Source organism: Drosophila novamexicana, unplaced genomic scaffold (assembly GCF_003285875.2).
Source record: "Drosophila novamexicana strain 15010-1031.04,08,12 unplaced genomic scaffold, DnovRS2.1 tig00001062-arrow-arrow-pilon, whole genome shotgun sequence".
In the NCBI taxonomy this organism is placed as follows: Eukaryota; Metazoa; Arthropoda; class Insecta; order Diptera; family Drosophilidae; genus Drosophila; species Drosophila novamexicana.
This window is the reverse complement of record NW_020824838.1, coordinates 736,688-757,205: the sequence shown is the minus strand read 5'-3', so window position 1 is coordinate 757,205 and position 20,518 is coordinate 736,688.

Below are 20,518 nucleotides of genomic sequence, written 5' to 3'. Positions count from 1 at the left end.
AACAATAGACTTTCCTAAAATCAAACAGGAAAATTAACTATTATACCATGTCTCTTATACAAGTCTCTCTCTTATAAAAAATATGTTTGCAATATATTATTTAAAGTCATATTCAAAGTGTTATATATATAATCGAAATGCTAGGTCTTAAAGACATTTTAGTAATTAAAAAAAACTTTAAGAAGAGCAAAATGTAAAAAATTATAAAAATATTCAAGTTCTATTCTGTAAATTAAGAGAAAAGTCTAATAAAATCGTACTATCACTTTTTTTTAAACTTATTTTTACCTCTCTTTATTTGCAGCATCTCATCTTGGCCTTCTCGTAACTCGTCTTTAATGATTGTTCGACTTTTTCCACTTTTAATTTCACTCCTGTTTAGCACGAGTCATAAAATCGCAATTAAATTGAAAAGTTTTAATTTAATTGCGATGTTGCCTTGCAGTTAACTTTTTAATTCAATTTGCACCCAAGTGCCATTTGACTTGGCAGCGTATTAAATGGGCCACAGCATTAACATAATCAGCTCACATATGGCGGAAGGACGAGACAGGGGACGCAGTTGCAGAGACGGGCTTAGGCCGCGCCCTAGAAAAGGCAGCAACAAGTGGCAAGCAGAAGCAGCTGTTGAACTAAAACCGAACCGAATTGAATTTCAAGTAAGTAGCCAAAGAAAACGCAAAGTAAATGCGCTTAAAAGGCAGCAAAGCTTTTGACCAACTGACCAGAAGAAAAGAGCAAGTACAGAGGACTGGGGGTGGGCAGAGGAGTAAAAGAAAGGATGAGAATGGAACCCAGTAGTAGGGATACCTATTACCTTGAGCTAAGAGCTGGTCTAATACGCTGCTTAGCCTCGGCTTTGACCAGTGATATGTGCTCAGGCAAAAAGCTTTATTATTAAATTGAAGTGCCAATCAGGCGCAAACTGTGTTCATATAAGTCTTCAAACTCGCTTTTGTAGAAAAAGTTTTGATTTTCCTTGCAATAGGACTTAATAATTAAGCATAGGAAAAGGAAATACGTACGAAAGATTTACTTAATTCATACTCTTGGTGTTATTAGAACATGAAACTATTTGTGCGCTTTAGTCTATAAAAGCTTAACAACTTAGGCAATAATGCAAAAGCCTTTGAGGCGTTGTGGAAAGCTTTTAATGAGCTTTCAAGTTCAAGCTGCTGCGTTTAAAAAATGAATATGAGGTAATTTCTAAGAACATTTTATCTGAGCTAGAAGTTGTCTACTCGTGTGTAGCATACTTTCGACGCTGTTCAACAGGCCGACCGCAATTGGCGGCCATTTTTATTGGCTCTATCACTTTTGTGCCTTCATGAGTAACAGACCGCAGCAGCTGTTCGTCTAACAACAGGAAACGGAAATTGTCTGTGGAAGCCGAAGTGCGTTTTATGTCGGCGCAACAAAAAAAAAAAGAAAAAAAAACAAAAAGTTAAGTTTGACTTTTGTTGGGTTGTGCTATCCCATGAGCCACACACAGTTGGACAGTTTAAGTGATGTCTGTATAGGCTGTTTGTCTTATTGTTATTGGCGCTGGAAGAAGCAGAGGCAGAAGTAGAGGCACAGGAGGAGCTAATAGAGGCAACCGACCCTGGCATAGGCCAAATTTTATTGTTTGCATAAGGTAAACATTTTGAACTCAGAAAAGGAAAAATATTTATAGATATTGACTCAATAAAAGTATACGCTTGCCTTATTTAACATATGTTTATCTAAATATATTTTAAAATGTATTTAAATGTGCATCGTTACTTTAGTTTGTAAAAACTTTATTTATTCTTTAATTGGATTGAAAATCACCTTACAACCAAGTAAAAGTTAGACAGAAAAACCCAAACATCATTTGTTTGTTCAAAATTTATTTATTTTTCAAAAATGCAGTGTCAAATTAAGAAATGATCTTCCCTTCTGCAACTTTTGTATTCAGGAGTTTGAGTTGAGTTCGAGTTAAAGAGTTTGAAATAAAGTCATAAAAAATAAAATAATTATTATGGTAGCTTAAGGAAAACCTCATCTCACGGGCGGGAAATGGGTGGTAAATTCATATCTAAAATAAAAACCAAAATGTGTCGACAGGGCAAGGCAGGGTAATGCCAGCGAGTAATTAATTATATTATATTATATTATTTATACTATAAACTTAAACCAGATTTAAAAGTTTCACAAATCAAATTTTAACTTTCAAAAAAACATAACATTCTTTTTAAAATGAAATCTTATTTGCTTTTAAAGGAAAAAACAAAAAATGGTGCATTCGGAAATCTATTAATTATGAAATTGAAAGCTGCCAACTTCATCAGCTATGAATACAATACAATGTATATACGATTTTTTCACAGTGTAGAGAGTGAGTGTATAATACACATATCTCAACCTGTCTATAGCAAAAGTTGAATGCGCGAAAAGCAATCAATTCAGTTTTGATATACAGGCTGAAATGATATTCTATAAAATAATTAAACTGTCATGAGGCTGTCAATTACAGCCGAAAGGCATAACAACATGCGCAGACTATTCAAAAACTGCATTTCAAATGCATTCTTTTTTATTTAAAATATTTAAATTGGAAATCAAATAGTGCTGCGGCTGTCGCAGGCGTACAACTGTTCAAATAGAGGCTGCCGACCTGTGTCTGATTTCTATATACGTATGTATGCAAATATATATTGGAAGATTTTAGCGTTACATTTGACGAACACATTCAATTAAATTGAACGCAGTTTTGTGGAAAATAACGTGAGGAATTTAGCTCTTTTTTTCTGCAATGTTGGCAAATGCAATTTACCTACGCGTATACGCAATGTGGGCAGGAGCCGCAGCAACAGGGAGGGGCGAGAAAAAACACTTTAAACATTTTGGAACTTTTCAATTGCCCAAATGAAACCGAAGCTGAACTATACGAAATTGAGCTGAGCTGAGCTCCACCCCGTCAACTTTTGAGCACTTTACCACTTGTTTATTTAACGCTCCGGTTCGTTGCGCTCAGCTCTCAGCTCTCAGCAGCTCGGCATCTCAAATTCTCGCATCCCACCCGGCGGCTCACGTCATCAGTTGCGGTTGCAGCTCATAAACGTTTCGCACTACATTAAATTTTATTTAGCGCACTCTACTTGTCCTCGCCCACCCACCTCAGGGAGCCCTGGGCGCATGCTACGGTCGCCTGTGCCCGCATTCATATTCATTTGTGTTAAACGCAGCGTGTCGCACATAGATACACACGCACACGCACACACCCACAAGCACAAACCCACACGCACACGCACACACCCACAAGCACAAACCCACACACACACACACACACACACACACACACACACACACACACACACACACACACACACACACACACACACACACACACACACACACACACACACACACACACACACACACACACACACACACATACACGGACATACTATCTTTTTCTCTTCGCTCTGCTGTAAGCCCAGAACTTTTTTTTAGAGCACTGGAAAACTTTGTTTGGGCTTAGAGCCGGAGCACTGCGCGAACTTTAAAGTAAACTATTCAAGTTGCAACAGCGACACATAAAATCTGACTTTGATTACAGTTGCCACCAAGTGGAAAGCTTTCACTTGTATCAATTGTCTGTTTTTGTGCATCATAAGCTGATTGCTATGTCAAGGTTTTGGTAATTTAAAAAGTCAGCTTGTTGTTGCTCCTGCAAAGCTTTAAGCATCTTATGAGAGCTTTAAGATAAAGATCACTTGTCTGCCAAATGTTACAGATCAACCTTTGTTTATGTGTCAAAGTATCCTTCAAAGCGCTTAAGCTATCAAGAAGAGGACCATTTCATATACGACTCAAACTTCGACTGCAATAAAGAAAGATAGACTGTGATAAACGGCTCATCAGTTTCGCCTCTTGAAGCATGCACATCAAATGAACATTACGTATACGCCATATGGCATTCACCCCCAGCTACAATCGGACTCTGACTGTGCCTGGGCAACTACCAAATGAAATACAATACACACATGCAACAAAGGTTGCCATTTAAGTCAATTGCCAAAAGCTAACGATCAACACACACACGCACACACACATACACCCATTTATCGATATGCTGCATGTGTGTGTATATATGCGTGTGGGTGTGTGTGCGGTATGCCCCATGTGCGCACTCATTATATAGATATAGTCAACAACTCATGCAATTGCGTGCAAATTACCGAATTAGCCGGAACGCTCACCACCTCAACGCTTTCGCTCTGCTGTTTAGCTTTCAATTAAAGCTCTCTATCCCTCACTTACTCTCGCGCTCTCTCGCTGTCTCGCTGTCCCGGTCTGACGTGACCTGTCAATAAAAGCGGCGAATGACAGCAACGTGCGACAGGCGACGCTATAGAAAATTAACTTGACCAGAACTGGTATAGCCGCCATCATTTTTGCCGCACGTATTTGCTGCGAGCTGTTTTATTGCTTATTAGCTTTCGTTCTCCCAACCGAATTCGCCACAATTCCGTCAAGTTTCTGGCAAATATACTTCATGATAAAATGCTGAAAGTTTTCCTTCATTATTTTGGAATAAAGCGTTTGCTATGAATCCCTTTCTAAAACGTTTTGACTGCAAACGAATAAAACGCTTTTCGGATTTTTTTAAATATACAAACATATTTGTATGCCCTTTTAGAGGGTTTATAATTTGTCATGAAATGTGTAATGTATAGAAGGAGACATAAAGTATATTCTTTATTCTAGATCAACAGCCGAGTCGCGAACTAGTCTCTCAGCCTTAAAGCTATCGTCTTGATCTTGATCTTGAGGCAGTAAGTATCGCTCGTCGGATCAGGTAACAATATCACATAACTGTCATAGGAAAGTTCGGTCGAAAAGAAGGCAAGGCAAGAAGAAGGAAAACTTTGCGCGAAATTCACTATTCTCACATATCTGCCAAACGGTAAGGCAAATGTCAACAGAGTATTAAATCTTCGGCATTCTGAAGATATTCTTACTTTCTCGCTTTGTTATTGGTTAGTTTTGTATTATAGAAACAATCCTTAAGACTTGTTTGCCAGGTTGCACATATTTGAGCGAATTTGATGGATACATTTTTCTAAAATTAAATTAATGTTTTTAAAACTAGGGCATTAAATCTGCGACAATTCGAACCTAACTTTTTCTTACTTTATTTTTTTGGTTTTGTAACACACGTTTCGGGTCGAATGTCATTAAAAGCATGCTCCTGGCTCAGGTTCAGGGCTAAGGTTGATTTGACATTAAGTTGTCTTTCAGCTTCCATTTGGGCAAATCAATTTTCATAAATTTTGAAATGCGCCAGTTGCATATGACTGCCACTCCTCGCGCCCACCACGCCCAGCTGGCAGCTGGGTTGTTCTTCTCACCTTTGTCACGAACTTTTCAGATTTTTTTTATAATTTTGTTTTTTCTGTTGCTCTTTTTTTTGGTGGAGGTAGGTTGCGGGGGCAGCTGAGGCAAAGTTCGAGCCATTGGCAAAGTTTTTGGCAAACGTGGCGCATTTTTAAATGGTCACGTTTTGCAGTTTAAGCGCCAGGCAGGCAGCAAATACATCAAAGCGGCGAAAGCGACGCGAAAGTGTAAACAGGCGCTGCAGAAAAAAGGAGGCGTGGCCTCGCACAAAGTTGCACCCGGTGTGAAGGAACAAAAATGAATTTGCAGTCAGAAAATACAAAAAAAAAAAAAACGAGCATCGACAAGAACAAAAAAATGAAAACACATCGGAAACTTGGCAAAGTTTGTAAACTTTTTAAACGCGCATTACACGCGCCGAGCGTGTTGAAGTCTAACGGCTTAGCAGCAAAGACTCAAACCATTTGCTAAAGGGTTGCGAAGGGGGGCGGTGGCAGGGAAGGGGTGTTTCGCAAATTGTTACAGAAATTGGCAAACGAAATGCGACGCCATTCGCTGAATATTTGATATATGGCAGACGATAGCTGTGCAATAAACCTTTGGCATTTTGAGCCTTGGAAAACCTGGGTTTCACATTAAATTTAAATTAAGCAGAATTCATTTTGAGAAACTTTTTTGCTAATTAGACAACAAGAACCTATTAAACCGAATTAAAAGATATTAACAATAATTAAATGGACTTATGGTTAAGGTTAATGTTACAATTAGAGCTAAAAATACAAACACAAACAACTATTTATCTGCATATGTCTATTAATTAATAAATAATAAACTATACATTCCTTTTATAAATGATACTATAATTAATTACCACTATAATTAATTACCTTTAAAAAAATTGCTTTTAAATTTGACTGGTTAAGTTACAATCTTTTATAAAATTGTAAATCTTATCTATGTTAGAGGGCGAGACTAAGGATAGGTAGGTCGCTGGTAATGTGTTAGGGAAGTGGGTTCTCCTTATCTTTTCCAGTTTTCGGCAGGTATTTAGAATATGGGTGGTAGATAGCGCATGACATAGCGGCCAACTAGGTTTGAAGTCTCCGGTCTACTATTATTTTATTATGATTTAATAAGAATTCCAATTTTCGTGGTCTTTTGCGTTATTAAAAGTATATCCTGAAAAAGTGGAGCGATGAGCTTGTGTTTTTTGATTATTTTCTTCTCTTTGCTGATGACTTTTTCGGCACATTTTGTTAAGTACAAATTTGCTTGTGAAAAATAGCAAATTGTATATTGATTTTAGGTTTATATGGAGAGCTGCCGTATCACTAAATTATGTTGGCTTGTACTAAGCTAAGCTAAAAGCATAATTCCAAACAAAAATGTGAATTTTGCAATAAAGTATGATAATATGAATTTCGACAGAAATCTGAAAATTAAGTTTAATGAGATTCTGATGAAAAGCAAAACATGGCAAAAGCTGTAGTAAACTATGGAGAAAAAAACACACTTAGTTTCCGTACCTGAAAAATGATTAATCTAGCTTGATTAGTAATCTTTTAGTCAGTATGGACACACATTTTAATTTTTAGACATTCTGTACACAAATATCTTAATAACAAAATGTACGACTCTTTCACAAATATCCGAGAGCTGAGATCATAAAAAGAAGACTTAAACAAAATGCAGCTTCTAAATGCCACACTTTTCCTCAAGCTAGCCGCAACTTGGCCAGCACCTGTCACCTGTACAGAATTCAACTGGGCTGAAAGGATGAAAAATTGTTAATAAAAGAGGCTGATACCCTATAGCAGCGTCATTTGGTGCAGCCACTAAAATGGCAACAGTAATTAGCATCATGGCCACATGGCAGCTGCTATTAAGCACTGCACACACACATACACACACAGGATGGCGCACAACATAAACTGCGGCGGCCAACATGGCGCATACGCAACGCCATTGCCATCGCCTGTTGTCGTAAACTCTGCTAAACTGTTTGCCACTTTGTCGCGCAAAATGGTAAACTTTGTCGACGGCGATGAACTCAAACTCGAAACTCAAATTCTGAAAACTCGGCAAAGCGGGGCATCGACCACCAGGCACGAGGCACAGTGCGCGGTGCACGGTGCACGGGGAATGGGGCACGCAACGCTTTTGAGGCAGCCATCATCAAAAGGCTTAAGCAGCCACCAAAAAAGTGGGCGCTAGCACAACGCAAACTTTACAAAATAATTTTGCATAAATTTTGGGGCCAAATTTGCTTTTGGCTTTGCTGGTTTTTCGCCAGGCTCCTGACCTGCTGCTGCTGCTGTTGCAGCTTTGAGGACAGCGGCAGCTGCGGCTTATTTACAAGTTGCCATAATATTTTGCGTGTCGAGACGCGCAACAAAGTCGTGCCTTGTCCATTGCCCCCATCCATATACGAGCGTACCCCCATCACCATCCCTCCACCCGCATTGCCCCCGCCGAACACCACCGAGCGCCTGTTGTCGACAGCATTTTCACGCTTGAACAAATCACAAGCTGCTTAGTTTCATAATTAGAAGCGTCACATTTTCGGAACGCTCCAGACATAAAACTCGTTGTGCATTACACCAAATGGCAACAACAACAACAACAGCAACTACAGGAACAGCAGCAGCAGCGATTCCTAGTTAAATGTTTCCTGTATAATGCAAAAAGTAAGCTACGGTAATTTACAGAGCTGTAGCCGAAAATGGAAGTTTTTTATACCGGAGGGGTGCCAGGCTTTTATAGACGGAATATTCAATATTCAAAATGATTTACTTTTAAGGACAAATAGTTCATAGGTAATTTTCAAAACCTTTTTTAAATTCTACTATCAATTTTAAATTTCTGCCTCTAATCATTTATATCTATTTTAATTCGTTTGATATAGTTGAACGATTTTTATCAGAAACTAATTTTGATAAATATTAATTAAAAATTCAAGAAATATTTGCCATATTTTGGGTTCTTTGCATGTTAGTTTGTCTACCTTAACCGAACCCAATAAAACTTAATTAGTTAAATACATTTATAAATTATTTTGTTAAAATATCTGATATCTAAAAGCAACTCCCATTTGTTCGCTAAGACTGCGCCACTGTGCTGCAACTCAATGTCAAATACAGAACCAACAACAACCAGTTTGCCAGTTTGTCAGCCGCTTGGCAGCCGCTTCCCGCCAACCTCACCATCCACAAGGCAGCCACGCAGCCAAGCAGCCAAGCAGCCAGTGTGGCTCGTCATTATTTTAATAAAGTTATTTACCTGAAAGTAGGCAACAACATTTGTTTGCCAACCAAAGTAAAGCATAAAATTAGGCACAATTGTAACAGAGTTGCCAACTTGCCATCAACACAACAACAGCAGGCACACACACACACACACACACATGCAGTGGGACATTGACACAAAAGACAAACTTGGTCCTTGCCAAGGTCCAGAATGGGTTCTACAGAAAAAAAAGGTTGCCTACCTTCAACCTAGTAACGAAGCCGAAGTCTCTGGCTGAGTCTTCGAGTAACTTTTGCTTATTTATGTTGATTTTCTAGGCACAACTTGGACTTGGTCGGAAATGGCAGACATAAATTAAAAGACTTTTTTGACAACCCTTGAAATTATGATACTTATTATTTAAGAAAGCCAAAAAAAAAAACTCCTGACAGGCTGTGCAAAAAGTTCTTCGTTTGCTGGTTGAAAGACATTTCTTCTGTTCCGAAATGACAGTGCATAAATTGCAAGCAAAGCCCAGACACAGTCAGCTCCCTCACCCCCCACCCACCCTCTTAGGAACTATCAGCCCGCTTGCGACATTTGCATGTCAGCAACCTAATCACAAACGGATAATGTCGAAGTAAATTCTATATATTTCTTAGCTTATTTTTCTTCTTCGTTTTTGTGACGCTAACAAAATGCATTTCCCTCAGCTTTGTGCCAAATATGTTGGGCACTTGGCACTCGGTAAATCTTAAAGTAAAATTAGCTCTTGGCTTTAAGGCTTAACTTTGGCAAGGCAAACGAAATCCTTTTCAGCTGTCAGCACGCCACTTGCCAAACAAGAGACCAGCGAGCCAAAGATGCTTCTCAGTTCCAGCATCCCAGACCCCAAATCGCAGCTCTCACAGCTGCAGTAAGTAAAAGTGGTTGCCGGTCGCCCCGTCCCCACCCGCCACAAGCCCCCTCTCAACAGCCAACATCTAAGTCAGCATAATGCGCTAACAAACACTTGCCGCACTGAGGGTATCTGGGTGTGTATATTGGTATGGCTGTGCACTGCAAGAAATTCACAGAGCGTTGTCTGCGAAATCTTATAATAACTGAATAAAACAACTGTAGCACAAACTTGGATTAACAACTTTATGCGGTAGTAGGATTTCTGGATTAGATTTTACGATAACTTTTAGTTGAAACTAATTACATTTTGGGCTGCCTCATTTTATACGCCTACAAGAGATGAAGGAAGGTATCAATAATATGAGTTTGGGTTTCGATAGTTTAACTTACGACTAAGGATGAAAGTTGGCTATCAAGCACTGACTGATTTAAACGTATGAAGTAAACAAGCTGGATAAAAAAATTATTCTATTAATATTCAATTATTTCATGCCGGGAATATGGATAGCATTATTCATTCAATTAGAAAAGTTTAGTCTTCGGTAAGAATAATGGAAAAAAAATACATGAATAAATCATTTTAATTCCAAACACAGCAATGAAATATGATCCTGCAGTTTATATTCATCATATTTATATTTTTATTCATACAAAATACCGATAGTATTATTTAAGCTCAGTATCGATAGTTTGACTGGCTAACTATCGATTATAAACAATAGCTTTCATACTTTTGCATGGTCCTTACCCATAACCCTTGGGCGAAATTCTTTTTTTAAGTTGAAAAATTGTAGGACTACTTAAGGCGATAGTTTCCGAGCTTACTGTTTCATTGAGAAACAGTTTGAAAACAACAAAAAAAACAACAAATTTCAAGATTTCAACCCACAACAAATAATTTTTGATTATACTAAGGTATTCGATATACAACACCCTGAGTCTAAATTTCTATCAATGCATACAAAGAATTAATCATTATTATATAAAGTTCAAAAGCTAGTCATATATATAACAATAAAATATAGTTTGCACACAAGTTGAAAATTGGAATCTAAAACAGTAAAATCCATAAAATTGTCCATCTTGCCGCAATATTTGTAGCTGTGTGCATTGCTAGAACACAAAACAAAGGACGTCCAAAAGTGTGCAACGCAAAATGTAAAATTTCTTTCTATTTCCTTCTGGCATTGAGCCAAAGGTGTCGAGCGCGTGTATGTTAGCTGAATTGTAAAATAGCCATCAGCTTAGCGACATAATATAATTGGGTCAATTTCTTTGGAGCTGTTGCTGTCATTGTTGTTGTCAGTTCTTTCATTTAAATATTTGGCAAAATGCTGTAGCTAATACGTACGTACTGTCTATGACTGTCTATGTGTGTGTGTGTGTGTGTGTGTGTGAGTGTGTCTGACGACCGCAAGGCGTACACAATTATTTTGCCAACAATTTTGAAGCAACAGCAGCGCCAGCGCCAAAGTTGCCAAACATCCAGCCACAGACCCAAAGTCTTTGGTCTTCAGGCCAAAGTTTTTGGTACAGTTTGCATTGAAGTTAGCAGCGGTCTTCATGCAGCTGCGCCCTCTGCCGGCCAAAGCCCAAAGCACACACACAGATGGGGTTTGCCAGCCCCATTCCGTACCCAAATTCGAAATAGTACTCGTATCTAAATGTAAGCAGCTCGAGATGTTGAAACTTTGCCGAAGCATTAGAAATCTATAAAGTTGACTTTCTGGCCATGCGAAAAAAAAAACATAAAACTGACTGCAAATTTTCTCAAACCAGCCACGCCCACTAACTAGACGTATAGTATATTAGGTTAGCCATAGTTTTCCGGCAGTTTGTGTCGCTGAACCCAACCAAAAAACGTCCCCGCTCCTGAGCCTCTGGTATTGAACGGCAGACAAAGTTTGCTGCCGTTGACAGTGACAGTGTAGGGGCAAATGGGGATAATGGGGGGTAGATAGTTTGAGTTTTCCCCAAAAGGCAGCTTACTTGTTGGCCGCTGGCTGTTTCACGACTGTTTGCTGATTAGTTTAGGCTATGGCTATTTGAGCTTGGCATTTATCTTCGGGCTGCCTTCGCAACATATAAGTACATATAATGAATTAATTGATTGGCGAAAGTAATTTATCAATAAATTAGCTGTCAATTGTTGGAAAATCCAGAGTAATTTTTCTATTTTCAGCAATCGTACCACGCCTGTACTTTTCGCTTGCTTTTAATAAAAGTTTTGCCAAAATGTTTAGTTAATTTCTTTTTATTTATTTATTTTTTTTTTTTTTTTTGCCTTGCACTTTTTGGTCGCAAACTTACAATCTTACGCATGAATGCGCACCATCACACAGAATTCCAGTTTAATTTTAGGCGGATTTTTTTGTACCCCCATAAAAAATGCAAAGCTAGCGGCCCAAAAATGTTGCCATGGACCAATGCATAAATGAATGCTTCAAAATTTATAACTCAATGCACATAGAAAATAGAAAAGAATTGCGGCCGAAGAGAACTCAGCGCAACAAAGAGTTGCGGGCAGCAGAAATTGTTTCATTTGTATACTCTGTAAAAAGCAAAATATTTAAAAAAGGTATACAGCCTCACTTGTGAAATCAATAGACTTATGATGTCTAAAAAAGAGGTATGAGATATTCCTTTAGTGGCTCTGATTTTCAAAATCAAAAATAATGTCGGATATTAGATTCGACAATTGGCCCTGGCTAAAGCAATGGAATATTTATGTGGTATTTGACAGTCGTGTTAAGCTAGTTAATTTTTCTTTATTGTTTTATACTTTTTTTACAGTAAAGCCGCTGCAAGAACAACAACGACAATAGCATAGGCAAATGTGTTCAAGTGAAATAAATTACTTTGCGCAAAAATTCGCCACAAAGCAACAAATAAAATAAATAAAAACGAAAGAATAAAATGAATGGGGACGAAAATAAACAAACAAACGGTGGCTGGCAAATGAAAAACACGTAAAATAAATAAATAAAAATGCAAACTGATTATGCATGGTGGAAAACTCCGATTTTTTACCAAAAAGGCTGCACTCAACGCCACGCCCAACATGTATGCCGACGTACAGATACGCCCACAACTAAACTGCGCGGCAGCGATCCGCACACAAATCACAGCACAACAAAAAAAATTATATCAAAAAGCAGCAGCAACAACAACAACAACACGCACACAAATTTGCATTTTAATGCGGTTCACTTGTTTTGGCGCTCCCAAAAGCCGTAAAGTTTTTCCACTTTTCCTTTACGCACTGAGCGAGCCTTTGCCAGTGCATGTGTGTCTCTATGTGCTTGTGTGTGTGAGTTGGTGTGTGTAGGCATGGGTGTTAAAATATTTCACAGCTGCTGCCCACAAAAGTATGCAACAAAAAATACAAAAAAACGTGCCACATTTCAAAAAAGATATGAAAATAGATTGATAACTATTTCATTTTGATGAAGGCGCAAGGTGAAGCTTGAGCTAAGCGCAATTCATATGCTCACTGATTTGAATTATTACAAATTTTGTTCAAATATTAAAACTTTCTTTGTTTCTATACACCCTGCAAATAATAAGAAAATGTTAAGACCAACATTTCCGAACACTTCACTTTGAAAAACTCAACTCAAGAAAATTTGCAAGCTGCAAACTGTAAATACAAATTCGTAGAATATAGCAGCCGCATTATAAGTTTGTAGCCTCATAAAAACTTCTGCCAATCAAATCCAACCACCTGCTAATTAATTGTTCTTGAGCCAAATTTAAGTGGACCACCAAACTTTTCATAACGAAAAAAGTTTCTTAGCTACGCGCTATGATATCGAATTTAACTTATAAAATGTATACTTTTCATCCTTTTTATAATATGTTGCATAAATTTCACAATTATATACAACAAAAATTTACACCAATTTGTGTAATATTATATTGAAGTGCAAAACTTTTCTTTAACTCGTTATATGCATAAAAAGTTTTCACATACCACCCGGTAAAAAAAATAAAATAATAATGAATTTAAGTTAGAAAAAGTTACCTTCGTTGGAATTCGTGTCTGGCTTTCATTGAGAGCCCAACTCGTTGGTCTTTTCAAGCCAATTGCTTAACATTGTGCCCAAGCGGAGACATGGGTATGGGTAGACGAGAATACAATAATCAAAAATCATGGCAACAGACACTGAAATGACACCTGTCTATCCGCCTTCTGTGTGTCTGTGCCGCCTCACTTGATTTGCCATGAAAAGTTTTTGGCCCTGTTCATTGAATTTACATAATTTGGATGGGCGAAGTTTACGTCTAATATTTCTAGTTACAAAATCAGAAAGGACACAACAAAAAAAAAAGAAGATGATAAAAGTTGACTTCGTCTGATATTGTTTAGAGCTCAGGTGCAGGTTTTGAGTGGAAAAGCTGTGTCACAATGTTTCATTTAGCTATTTAAATGAATTTTTCGGACTTTTGTGCAAATTATTTTTCTACATTTCTATGAATTTATTGATTTTTCCTTAAGAATAAAATTTGACATGTATTTGAAATACATCAAAGTTCATGCAAAATACTCTTTTATAAAACACTGCTACAAAATGAATCATCTGTTTTAGAATAGTTCACAATTAAGATGACTTGTTAAGGTTGGTACCATTAGGCACTCACAAAATTTCAACTGGAGCTCCTTCCGTTTCAAAACCAGCTGATTTTTTAAGCTCAATCGTAACCAGTGTTGGGTATTGTAATTATGTTTGCCACTCAAAAAGGCTTAAGTATACAGCGTTATCAGAAGCTCTACTTTTTTCCTTTAAAGATCTCTTAGCTTTTTCTGAAGCTTGTTTCTTCCAAATATAACTAGAATATGCCATTGAAGTAAGTATATATATATATGAATATACTTGAGAATAAAATGTTTTACTCTCAAAATATCTCAATCGAAATATCGTCAGAAAGTTTAAGTCAAACTTTTAAAAAAGCTCATAAACTATAAGCACTATTCAAAAAATTATTACACAAAAAGCTTAACTTTAGTTATTTCTTACAAGATTTTAAAACGACTCTCTCTATATTTTCCTAGTTAACATCTGATGTTTCAATATTTTGTATGAAATTAATTTGTTATATTTGAAATTGTATTCCCATCAAGTTGTGAAAATCTTTTTAACGTGTATATAATCCACAACAACTAGCCTTTGCTGACATACACATTCCAATTGTTTGCCCAGATTCACATGCCAATGATAAAGTTTTGAACAGTCAAATGAAAAGCTCATTGAATAATCTCACAGCAAAATTCAGCAACATCAGCAACAACAACTATAACAATAAAAAGAGGAACAACAAAACATATGCAACACTGGCATGTGTATGGGCTGTCGGGGTTGCCAGAGGGTCACACGGATGCCGAGCTATTGACGTTTAACAAACGGTGCGGGGTGGAAAATATTTTGGGGAGCGGGGCGGTGGCCAGAAAAAGCTTGAAGACTGAAACAATGCGAATGCATTGCTGAAAAGTTTTACATTTCTTTTTTTGTGCTGCCTTTATCAGCAACGAACGCTGTCATAAAAGTGTGGAAAATGTTCAGGCAACGTCATCATCAGCAGCAACAACCCTGGCAACCCACACACAGCCCTCATATCTTGTCGGTTCATTCTTATTGCTGTTGTTGTTGTATTCCATTGGCATGGGCGAATGTTTAGAGTCTATAATCTTCAAATAATGGAAAAACTTTTGCTGTTAAGCAAGAGGAATGCGAAAGCTTAGATTTTTTCAGAAACCACACTTTTAGTTCGACTGGGTTTTTTTTTTTTTTTTTGCTTTTTTTTGTGCAGTTGACAACCCAGGCTACCGTTTCTTGTTGCTGCTCACTCGATTTTCAATTTATTTCGTTTAGTGTGGGTTTTTTTTTTGAAAAATTTCATCAACTGTTTGCCACTCTACCTGTGGCTTAAAGTCTGCAGCCCGCTCGGCTCCCGCTGCTGCCTTTGCTAACCACCTGCGCAATCAGCCAACAATTTTTTCTTTTTCCCCGCCACACAAAGCGTTTTTTTGTTGATATTTTGCTTCAAATTAAGTTTGTGTCAGAGGGAGAGCGGAAAAAAGCAACGCTTATGCTTTTTATGACGCCTTTGTGCAAAGTTAATTTCGATTTTATTGCCATGCGATTGAGATTTGAATGGAGGTCCCCGTGTTGCCCGCCACACTTCAAATTAATTCGCACACAAAATCGAAGTGAAAAAATAATTTAATATAAAAATTGTGCAGCAAGTGTCGGTAATAAGCCACTGGCATTGACATAAGCTGAGGCTTATTAATTTCACCATTTTTCTTTTTTGCTACTGAAAAGCCATCCTTACAAATGACAGCATATATTTTATATTTTCTGTTTTGCAATAGAAAAACGTACAAATTAAGTAAAAGGCATTAGGTATGACAGTCAGTCCTGTCACGGAGTGCACGATGGCAGTTTTTAATTTTGTCATTAATCTTAAAAAAATATGCATTACTTTTTAATTTTTTCAAGCTCGTGCCGCTTGTGGAACATTTAAGAATATGCCACAAAGGAGCAATGCAAATCAAGAGTCTCCCTGGATAAAGTTAATTTAAATCCAATGAGGGGAGCAGAAAAAATGCATTTTAAAGTTATGTTAATATGTTTATAAAATTATATAAATTTATGAATCATTTATACTTCTAATCCCAGCTAACTTTTTTGCACCATTTACACACATTCCATGTCACGCTCACATCTCTAACATAAGAATCGACTTAATAAAAAAAGACACCTCGGACACAATTGAAAATAGACGAAACAACCATAACCACAGCAACAACAACAACAACCACAGCAACAACAGCAGCAAAAGTGCCACACAATCAAATGTCAGCGAGCCGAAACGGCCAAAGGCCAACTACCCCTCAGCGTCAGCTCCTCACCAGCCCCATCCCCCTCCCTCCATCCATTACCCAGCATCAGTTATATAGCTTGCAAATAAAAATAGAATTACTTAAAAACCATTCAGCAAGGCAAAATATCTTTTATGGCCCTCTCGTTTTGGGGGTCACCTGTACAATTGCAAAAGTGTATGCCCGAGGGCGAACGAGCTGAAAGGTGATGGCGCGGGGGCGTGTCACCTGAGCAGCAACAAAATATGTTTCCACTGTCGAAGGTCAACAGGAGGCCAATTGAGTGGCGCTTTTTATCACGCTTAAATTTCCAGACAACACAAAAGTGTGTTCTGACATACATTTTTAATAGGTGTTTCATTAAGAATGCGACTAGCCGTAAGTGAGGGCCACCGGTGCTTTAAGTTTCAAGTTGTGGGTTGAGCTTTTAGTGGCTTAAAGTGTGCTTAAGTGTAGACTAACAGAATGATTAAAATGATTTTTATTTTCTTAAAATGATTATTATTATTTTCTTTTGAAATTACTCCTATATTGAGTTAGTGAGACTTAGTTAGATAACACTTCAAGTTATTTTCGATCTATTACCAATATTTTTCAATAAAATTTCAATTAAGACCACAAATACTTATTTAAGCTTTTAAATGAATATATTTAATTTGCTCTACCGCAAAAATTCGCTTTGCCTTTTGCGCTGGCCAAAAACACCAAAAACCAAAACCACAACAATTACAAAAGGCCAACAAACAATTTTGGCAACTTTTCACATTTGTTCGCGCATTAATTTCCCATTGCATGTGTCAATAAGCCAACAATATAAATATATATATAATAATATTGCACTCGATGCCAAAATTTTAACTGTATACTCTTTCAGCGAGTGTCATAGATATGCTATTCAAAAAGCAACGATAAACGGTTTTCTGAACTCATGTTATCCTGCGCCCTTAATGTATAATTTTTATAAAACGTAAGTTAAGATCTTGCTACTTTGGTATCAATATATCATATAGCTTATCAAAAGAGAATCAATAAAAGATTTTTTTTCAAGATGCGTTTAAAGCTGTAAATCAAAACATTTTACAATTGAACTAGATCTGTTGGAAAATAAATTTAATTTTGGGATACACCACAAGACTGAAAGAGTGTTAAATCATTGGTATCCCAAACCTAACAGTTCCAGTCCGTGTTTTTTTTTTTTTTTTTTTTTTTATTTAAAATTTTTTCCTTGTGTCGCATCTGAAAAAGCAAATTAAATACACCGCCACACGACACAGGGAGCGATAAAAACTGCAAATGCAATTTGTGTGTGGTGCGATGGTCACCAAATCGTTCCCAGCTGCAGTTGGCTGCAATTTTATTGGCCTGACCCCGGTGGATGGCATGTCCTGGCCATGGCCTAGCCACAAGCCCTGGCTAACGTTGACATGCAGCCATTGCTGTCACTGAGTCCGGTACAGATTGCACCTGCATGCATTTCCGTTGCAGCACCTCCTCGTCGTGGTCATCATCGGTGGCATCGTTGCATATTCATATGCCACGCTGCCGTATGCAGCACGTTGAACGCGTCCCATTGTTGCTGCCAATGCGGGCGAGCTGATTTTATGTGGCTGGCCATGTCAGAACGGGTCGTTTGGCCATTTACTGTGTTTGGTTTTTATGGATGTAGTTCAAGCAAAAAAAAGCACGAGCATCAACTAAGCAAACAGAGTTCGTAGAACATCGAATGCTCTTTCACTCTTTCTTTAACGGCATAAATATGCATTTTACTTCCAAGTACAGTTTATTTATAAGTTCTCAATTAGTGCCATACCTTTAAAATATTTCTGTTAAAGTAACGCTTCTAAAACGCAATGTTAGGTTTTGTTTGTAATGTAATGTAATGTTTTTTAAGAAAAATTAACTCTTAATGCTAATGCTAATATTATATATTAAATGCTAATTTAATATACATTTTTTTTAGCAAATAGTGGGCTGTTAATGCTTAAAATACAAAGCGAACATTTCAAAGCTGTTATTGTTAATGATTTATTAACAGTTTTATTAACAGACATTGATAACAGAAATAAACAGTATATACGACGCTCCCAATGAGATGTGTAGAATTAATATTAAAAATAACCAAATTAATGATAATAATGTTTAAATATCTGCAAATATATTGAAATTTATGTTAAATTAATGTATACAGCGCTTTAAAATCAGTTTATTTAAATACTTAATTATATTTTGATGGAAGAACTTAGAGATGTGTAATTAGCACTTGAAATAACTTCTAGCAACTACAACAATTAATTTCCATTCTTTAAAACATTTTACAATCTAGCTGGCATATTTTGTAGATTACCGAAGTTGTCACATATTCAACATACCTTTGCTATTCGTAGCAACTAAGGGTCTATGGGCCATAAAAAAGTGCCCTTCATTTTCGAGATATCATGGCCTGTCCGCTGGTTTCGGTCTGTATGTTTGAATTGACGGGTGGGTTTGGGTTTGGTTCGGTTCGGTTCGGACTGTCGTGTGTCACGTTTAAAATATGCGAATTTCTGCAAATGACATTTGAGTCGCACTGCACTATCACTAATTGATATCATATGATGGAATTTATGCACAGACACCAACAGCCACGGGACAAGCCCCCTTAGCTGTATTGGTAAACGGTGCTTTTCAGTTTTTGAGCACCATTTTGGCCCGTCTGTTGTCGGGACCTATTTTGCGGTTTGTCGACGAGTCCGAGCCATCATGACTGTTGTCTGTTGTCTATAGCCTGCTGTCTGTCGACGGCGGCCGGTTGCCGGCTGTCTGAGCCTGGTCGCCTTGCGGCATACAGTTGTGCTCCGATAATTCACTTGTCAATGCGTCTGTGCCACAGGATTTGAACAGTTCCTGGCTCGGATTTCAAGCTAGCCTTGTTAAGCATTTCAACCCTGACTAAATTTTCATTTGTTTTATTTTACTTCAAAATTTTTCAACTATTTTTGTATTATTTATGTATTTGATTTTATCCCAAGCATGAGCTTAAAAGATGGCAATCATTCGGAAAATCGATCGTTTTCGGAATACTTAAGAGTTTGGATACAAAAGGATGGCAAAAAGCCCGATGACCTAGACCGCATCTTAGCCTTTACGCTGAGCATTGCAATTACCTGCTATTTAATGGTTTTTTTGGGACGCATTGTGGTGGCAATGGCTTGGCCTTTGCTAATAGTTCTGCTGGTTTTGTTATTTATCCGATTATTTAGCTGGGATGTCTGCGATGTGACCTCTTGCCTGCTTGAGGAGATTTTGGACAACATAACAAAGTCCATCGAACAGTACGATGCCACGAGACAACTTTAGCCAAGAACGATGCGAAAAATGTGCAGTACTTTTTTGCTGGTCGATAATTTGTATTATAACTTAAATAGTTTATAAACTTTTAGTTCCACATATAGATACCTGATTACATAAGCATAAAATACTATTCAAATATGAGGCTGACACCTTTAAAGTGTGAGGTCAAGAGCGAAAGTCGGGCATCAAAACAGTCTAGCATTATCTTTGCACCCTTGTGTAACGCATAGTAGGAGACGTCTCCGGTCCCATTAAGTATATTTATTCTGATCAGCCATGCCCGTCTGTCCGTCCTGTTTCTATGCGATCTACTCTCTCAGTGGCCAGATCTGACAACTATATCGTATAGCTATCATAGGACGATCGGTCGAAAAGTGGATTCTTGCATTGCAAAATGTATTCCAACATATTTTCATCAAAATCAGCATTTACGAGCTTTACTATTCTTAGCTCTTCATCATGGTCTTATATATCCTCTCTTTCTTGTTCTTTTTAGCGGAGATTCTTAATAAGTTGTCAAGATCTTCACGGCAAGAGTGAAATAAAAGAGTTAAGTCCGTCAGCTCTCAAATCTTTGCCTAATAATGAAAGTCCTCAAGATATTGACAAAAACTTTTTTGTATAACAACAACAATCCCATTTTTAAATACTTTTGTAGTCGCATTACTATTCTCAAAATGTTTAGACCTTATTAGTGATATATTTTTAGCCTCAAACCAAATAGCTTAAAACTTTAGTTTAAAACCTTTTCGCCTTTTCATTGCTAATAATGCTCAAGTGGTTATAGCTTCGTGTTTAGGACAAGGCCTTGCAAAT